Genomic DNA, 7974 nt, shown 5'->3' with positions numbered 1-7974 from the left:
GGGTGGAGAAAACAGTGCAACAATGAATGAATGAAAACCCAAAATCTCTGTAAATGTTCATTAAAACTAATAAAATTTAATAATTAAAAAAAGAAATCTATACCTAAAAAAAACATATCCACCAGCTACTCTGAGGAAGAAACATGGGCAATCTCCTCTAGGACAAACCTGCTGGAGAGTCAGCTTCAAGTGAACTCAATGTTACACCACAGCAACAACCTATTAGCTCAGGAGAGGAAGACTCTTGGTAAGCCTCACACAGAAGGGATGCGGATGTCTGTAGTGCTGGAAGGGCATTTTTAAAAATTGGTTTTCATTCCATCATTCATACATATTTTGTTTTATAAGATTCATTACAATTGGCCAATGCCATTATTACATCTCATCAAATCTTCACTGGACTTTGTATTTCCCTGTGCCCTACCCATCAACCCACCAGTCTCCGCTGAACTAGTATTTTGTTTTTTTCTTTTCTCTCCCACTACTACTACCTAGAAGGACATGTTTTATAGATACACAGAAATTACTCTAGGCATGAGTCAACTGCAGTGAAGTATCAAGGCCAGAAGGAGCAGAGTTATAGGGTGAGTGGCTGTCAGAGATTGGTCTGTGGTTTGGTATTTTAAAAATGTGTTTCTCTTGTGACCTACTCATTCAGCTGCTGAAAATGCATCCAGAGGAAACGATCATAGATGTGAACAAAGAGTCAAGCACCCTGATATTCACTGCAGTGTTTTTTGGCACAGCAAAATATGGGTCATAAACCTTTAACGACAGGATTTTATTACATTAATTACTGTTGTTGTTGTTATGTGCCATCGAGTCATTTGCGACTCACAGCGACACTATGTACAACAGCCCTAAACCCTGCTCTATCCTGTGCCAATCGCACTGCCTCTGACACACCCATCCCTATTACCCCAGTCACTGGATCAATCCATCTCATAGAGGGTCTTCCCCTCCTGTGCCGTCCCTCCACCCTCCCAAGCATGATGTCCCTCTCCAAGGACCTGTACCTCCTTGCAACATGCCCAAAGTATGTTAGACGAAGCCCCAGAATCCTTACCTCCAAGGAGTAGCTTGGTTTAACCCTCTCCAGGACGAATCTGTTTGTTTTCTTGGCAGTCCATGGTACACTCAATACTCTTCTCCAGCACCACAGCTCAAAGGCATCAATTCTCCTTCTGTCCTCCCTAGTCATTGTCTAACTCTCTGATGCATAACAAGTGATTGCAAAGACCATGGCCTGTATCAGGCGCACCTTAGTCTCCAGAGAGACACTGTTGCTCTTGAGTACTTTAGAGAGGTCCCTAACAGCACACTTTCCCATCGCAATACGTTTTTTGATTTCCTGGCTGCTGGTGCCAAGACTGTTGAACGTGGACACGAGCAAACTGAAGCTGTGAACAATCTCTATCTCTTCACCATCCATCCTGTTGTTACCAATTGGTCCAGTGGTGAGAATCTTTGTCTTCTTGGCATTGAGCCTCAGTCCATACCGAAGGCTGCAGTCCTTGACCCTCTGCAGCAAGTGCATGAGGTCTGCCTCAGTTTCGGCAAGCAGGGTTGTGCCATCTGCATAACGCAGATTGTTAATAGATCTTCCACCAATCCTGACACCACACTTCTCGTCATAGAGCCCAGCCTCCCAGATAATCTGCTCTGCATACAGGTTGAAAAGGTATGGAGACAGGATGCAACCCTGGCTACACCCTTCCCAACTTTGAACCATGCAGTGTTTCCTTGCTCTGTTCTGACGACTGTCTCTTGGTCCAAGTATAGGTTTCACATTAGCATGATCAAGTGTTCTGGGATTTCCATTCTTCTCAGAGTCAGCCACAGTTTGTTATGATCCACACAGTCAAATGCCTTTGTATAATCAATGAAACACAGATACACATTCTTCTGGTATTCCCTGCTTTCAGCTAAGATCCATCTAACATCAGCTACAATATCCCTAGTACCATGACCCCTTCTAAACCCAGCCTAGACTTCTGGCAATTCTCTGCTGATGTGCTGCTCCAGTCGTTTTTGGATAATCTTCAGTAGAATCTTGCTTGCATGTGAAATCAATGATATTGTTCTGTAGTTTCCACACTCTGTTGTGTCACCCTTCTTTGGGTTGGGAACAAATATAGATCTCTTCCAGTCAGTTGGCCAAGTGGTTGTTCTCCAGATTTCTTGGTACAACTTGGTGAGCACATCCAGGGCAGCATCTGTTAGCTGAAATACGTCAACTGGTATACCATCTATTCCGGGGTCCTTATTTTTTCCTATTTCCTTTAAAGCAGCTTGAACTTCTTCCTTCATCACCATAGGCTCTTGCTCATATGTTATTTCATTAAATTCTTCTGTGTCTGCCAATTCCTTTCTATACAATGACTCAGTATATTCCTTCCATCTTCTTTTAATACTTCCTGGATCATTTAATATTCTGCCTAAAGCATCCTTGATTATAGCAACTCTAGGTTTGAATTTGTTCTTCAGTTCCTTGAGCTTAAGAAATGCTGAATGAGTTCGGCCCTTTTGATTTTCGAACTCTAGCTTCTCACACTTTTCATTGAAATATTTTGCTTTGTCATTCCAAGCTGCCTTTTGGAATCTTTTGTCCGGCTCTTTAATATCTTGAATTCTTCCTTGTGCTTTGGCTTCTCTATGGTCCAGTGCAATCTTCAGAGTTTCTTCTGACATCCATTTTGGTCTTTTCTTCCTCTTCTGTCTTTGTAATGACCGTTTGCACTCTTCCTGGATGATACATTTGACATCCTCCCACAACTCATCTGGTCTTCACTCATTAGTGTTCAAGGCCTCAAACCTGTTCCTGAGATGATTCTGAAATTCAGGTGGGATGAAATCAAAGTAATATTTGGGCTCCTGTGCATTTGGTTTAATTTTCCTCAGTTTTAGCTTGAACTAGCATATGAGTAGTTGGTGGTCCGTTCCACAATCAGCTCCTGACATTAATTATAGGACACTGTTAATGGATTATCATATCTTCAGATTCAGACTGATGTATATGTAGAATTTTTTTATAAGCTGCCAAGTTATTCAATTTAGAAATTCCCCCTCACCCTATACTGTCCATGGAATGTACTTTCGACTGTATAACAAAATGTCAGGGAAGGGGGAACACAGGAGAATATTAGTGGAGGTCAGCTCAGATGATCGGAGTGTGATGTTTTAACTCTCCCATCTCTTCACAACATTTATTATTTTTACTAGGAATGTGTTGTATTGTGTTTTCTCCTCAGGAACAATTATTAAATGAGTAAACAAAATCCCAAGTTTCCACCTCTTTGGTGATCTCTGCCCTTCTCCAGTCCTCAGTCTCCCTGGGCAAAGTAAGAAAACCGGGCTGAGAGAATAACCCTCTGGGGCGGCTTTGCTGGCCTGCCCATGATCACTGTGTCCTGGGTCCATTGGGTCACCTAATTTTAGTGCCTGTTGGGGCAGCTGCCTGAGTGTGGCCCCAGCTGCTGGGCTGACAGGCAGGGCAGTGTTGGCAGCATCTTGGCTGGGCCGATGAGGTCAGAGCCCAGCTTGGGAGCTGAACTGGGCCATTCACAGAGAGACAGGGGACTTCTCAATGTAGGCTATCACAACGTGTGTTTGCAAAGACATCCTCTAGCCAGCATCTCAGGACTCAGCTGAGGGGAAGGGGCACTTTAGGTGGGGGTGGTGGGGTGGTGGTAATGTGAATAGAAGAAAGAAAGGGCAGGCAGCTCTAAGTGCTGAAAGTCAGTTGGTATTCCAGGGGCCATTTCACCATCAAAGCTTCCAATTTATGTAGGGCTTGACCTTGTCTCTGCACCCACTTCTGTCTGTCAGTTGGGGACTTGGATATAGATATGGCATTTCCCCAAAATGTTCTTGACTGAGGGCTTCTTCTGATAGCAGGCAGCTGTGGGCTTCATGCCCTAAACTGAGGGGAACTGAGCATGTGGGGTCTCTAGGGTATGAGTTTGAAAACCTGTCTATCAGGATGAAAATCTTGGGAAAAAAGGGGAGCAGGCCTCAGTCGGTGTGAGGAGCAGGACTCCCACAGCCTTCTCCTGGTCATCTGTGTTTAATTTTATACTTTCTGATTTGTAAGACTTTTCTGATTTTCAAGATTGCATCTTTCTAAATGAAACTGGCTTGCCATTGTCCTTTCTGATTTGGCTCTGTGAATGAAAGCAGAGTAAAATCTCTAAGTTTGACATTCAATAACAATACCCAAGTTGGCTCCAGCTACTTTCCTACCTTGATCTCGAGATGCTCTCTGCTCTGGGCAAGCTGTACCTATCATCTCCTCCATTCTTGAATAAGTCATACATTCTCAGTTCCTTTGGCTAGCATGCTCTTCTACTACTCTGGCTAGGTCAGTCATGAGCTATTTTTGGAGCACCTGCTATGAGCTGGGCAAGATTCACCTGTTAAAACTCCTAGCTAGCCTTCAAAACCCAAATGCCCTTTGGTCTGGAATTATCTCATGTTGAGATACCAGCATGACCTCTCAAGCCACTGATGATGCCTGTGTCTCATGTTCTCAGAGTGTTGTGTCTGCTTTTCCCACTGGGGCTTGGTAACTTTCCTCTGTGTTCCTGGCACAAGCCATAATTCTCTGTAAATAGTGGTTGGGTGTTGTCACATAGAGAAGTGTGGTTAGCGAATGCCATGAAGCAAGTGGGAGGATCTCTTCCTTGGAGAAGGACACAGGATAATGATAGCAAACAGTGTCAGCTTACACTTACCAAGCACTTACCATGTGCCAGGCACTGCACTGAGAGCTTTCCATGTATTAACCCATTTATTCCTCCCATGACCCACTGTGCTATTCTCACCTCATTTTATAGGTGAGGAAACTGAGACACAGGAAAGGTAAGTCTTGTTTGGGTTCATACAGGTAGGACAGATCCAGAAAGGCTCTCAATACTCTCCTGTTCCCCCCCTCCCCAGGCATGTGGGTGATGGTTGCCCACCGGAAATTGAAGGGCAGCCCACGATCTGCTGGGTTCTGAGACAACTGACAGTTTGCAACCTTGCTTGGGTTCAGAGGTGGTGTGTTGTGTGGGATTCCCTTAGAGTGACAGCTTTCCTGTTAGTGACACATTTTTTGTATGTTTTTATGCTTTTTCTTTTTTCCCCATTGGCAGTCATGCAAGGAGGTAGAAATTGCTTCTCCTACTCTCTCCAGCAGGGACCTCTGCTGGCTTAGTGGTAAGGAGTTGTACTGCCAATGCAAAGGCACATTTGCATCCACCATCTAGCTGCTCCTTGGGAGACAGATGGAAAATCTTCTTCTGTGAGATTTACTGCCTCTGAAAATCCACTGGAGGGCCAGCTATGAGTTGGTTCCTACTCAACTGTACACCTCCCTCCAGCAAGATATTTTCACTTTACATATGTTTCTTTATTAAGCCGGTTGATCCTGTGGTCGTGGTACAGCATTCCCTGCTCTCTTGAAGTGTGGTTGAGACAACTGGTATGGTTTTAATGTCCATCCCACTGGTAGGGGCCTGACACAAATTCTGTGGGTGTCATCTCCTGCTTGTATTCACCTTGAGCCCTCAAATGTTTCTAAGAACATATATCTTTATTCTTTTCCATCTATCTGGGGCTCTGTTTGGACAGACTAAGAGACTGGCCAGGAAATTAAAAGGCGTATTGCCGTGGGAAAGTCTGCTGTTAGGAACCTCTCCAAAGTGCTGAAGAGCAATGGTATGTCTTTGGAGACTAAGGTGCGTCTGATACAGGCCATGGTCTTTGCAATCACCTGTTATGCATCAGAGAGTTGGACAATGACCAAGGAGGATAGAAGGAGAATTGATGCCTTTGAGCTGTGGTGCTGGAGAAGAGTATTGAGAATACCCTGGACTGCTAGGAAAACAAACAGATTTGTCCTGGAAAGGGTTAAACCGGGTGGCTCCCTGGAGGCAAGGATTCTGAGGCTCCGTCTAACATACTTTGGACATGTTGTGAGGAGAGACTGGTCCTTAGAGAGGGACATCATGCTTGGGAGGGTGGAGGGACAGCGCAGGAGAGGAAGGCCCTCTATGAGGTGGATTGATTCAGTGACTGAGATAATTGCGATGGAAGTGTCAGAGACAGTGCGATTGGCACAGGACAGAGTGGAGTTTAGGGCTGTTGTACATAGGGTCGCTATGAGTCGCAGGCGACTCGACGGCACATAACAACAACAACAAGAGACTGACCAGGACAAATGAAAAGATGGGGCTTTTGATTGATTGACACATTCAACATTAGATCTCTGAAGAACATATGTTAACACTACGGTTGATTTGAAGCTAGAGGGTTGAAGCTGTGGGAGCAACTCTTTAATGAGTTCACGTTAACAGCTGTAAGGGCACTGGTGAGTGGAGGGGCTTGAAAGTATTTGAAGCTTTTCATGGAGTTTTTCCTGGTCAGTTTTCAATGTCCACTCCCCAGCACACTTGACAGGCTTTATGAGATGAATGAGTCTAGTCAGAGATTCCCTGAGGAATTGCTGTTTTGTAGTTGCTGGACATAGCTAACCGTCCAGTGGGTTTTCAGAGGCTGTAAATCGAATTAGAAGAGATTGCCCATCTTTCTCTGAAGTAGTTGCTGGTGGGTTCGAACTGGTTGCCTTTGAGTTGACTGCGCAACTCCTTAGACACCAGACAGCACATAACAATCCCAAATGATAGACTTAGGGAACTGTTTGTACCTTATCAAGTGAGACTGATCAATCTGAGGGAGCTGCCTGAATTCTTGGGGAGCTGGAAGGCCCCCTCCCTTCCCTGCAAACATCTTAAGCCCTAGGAGAGAGGATGATTAAAGATGTTGGGGGGTTGGGGAAGCAGCTGACTCCTTAGTCCAGCCTCTCCTCTTAGAAATGCAAATGACATCTGTGGAGGAATCCTTTTAAAGGATGAAAGCTGTTTTTAAAAAGACATTAATCTCTTCACTCACTTCCTTCTGATGGCTGGAGATGAGTGACAAGCCTCGTAATTGAAGATGGTGGGGCTGATAATTCTGCGGCAGCCCCAGGAGGGACGTCTCTCCGGCTGTGAATCACCAAGCGCTACACAGATCCCAGTGTGTGTGCGATGCTATCAGCCAGGCCCGCACAGCTCGAGCATGAAGGCGCACACGCGTGTGAAGGCTTGAGTCGAGGGGGTCTCCAGGATGCTCCCACGGACTCCCTGAACCTGGGTATTTTCTGCAAAGCAGCTTCTGGAATAGCCAACAGAATTCTGCGCCTATTGTGGGTGGAACCTGGCTGGGGGGAGAGAGCCTGATGCATAGTAGGTGTTTGAGAACATTTCCATAGAATGGCTGCGTGAAAGCCCCAGGCTAGGACCTTGGATGCGCTGGCAGAGCTGCTGCCCCAAGTCGGCAGGTCCTCCCCCTGTCTCTTCAGTAAGCCCGGTAGGTCATAGGTTGCGTCCTCAGTGGCATAAGCAGCTCATGGCAGATCTCCCCTCATTTATGTAGAGTGTGTGTGAGGTCTCAAGAAATTGGGCTTTTCCGTCCTAAACACCCATGTCTCTACTTTTTCCCCCCTTCTCCCATGCAGATCTTGACATCTTTTTTGCGTTGTTTTTGTTTTTTTAAATTGTGATTTTAATGAACTTTTACTGAAAGGTTGGGGTTTCATTCATTCATTCATTCATTCATTCTTGCATGTTTTCCTCCCTCCCCCCTCCCCCAGTCCACTTTGCAATGTACCTTTTGATGCAGACTGTTGTCATACAAATATTGCCTAATCACATCTTCCTCTCAGACAGTTCCCCCCCCATCTGTTCCAATTCAGTGTTCATCATCTATCCATTCATTTCCTATTCTCCCTCCCTACTCTCATGTGAGTAGGTCCCGTCTCAGTTGAAGGAACTCTGGTGGCATAGCCCATAGCAAGTTGCACTGCTAACCCCAAGGCCAGGTGTTTCTGGCAGTTTGACTCTATCTATAGCTGCCTCCGGGAGAAAGATTGGCGATCTCTTCCTGTGATTT

This window comes from Elephantulus edwardii, unplaced genomic scaffold (genome assembly GCF_000299155.1).
Source record: "Elephantulus edwardii isolate Elephantulus edwardi_28Jun2011 unplaced genomic scaffold, EleEdw1.0 scaffold00064, whole genome shotgun sequence".
Taxonomy (NCBI): domain Eukaryota; kingdom Metazoa; phylum Chordata; class Mammalia; order Macroscelidea; family Macroscelididae; genus Elephantulus; species Elephantulus edwardii.
This window is presented reverse-complemented; position numbering follows the sequence as displayed.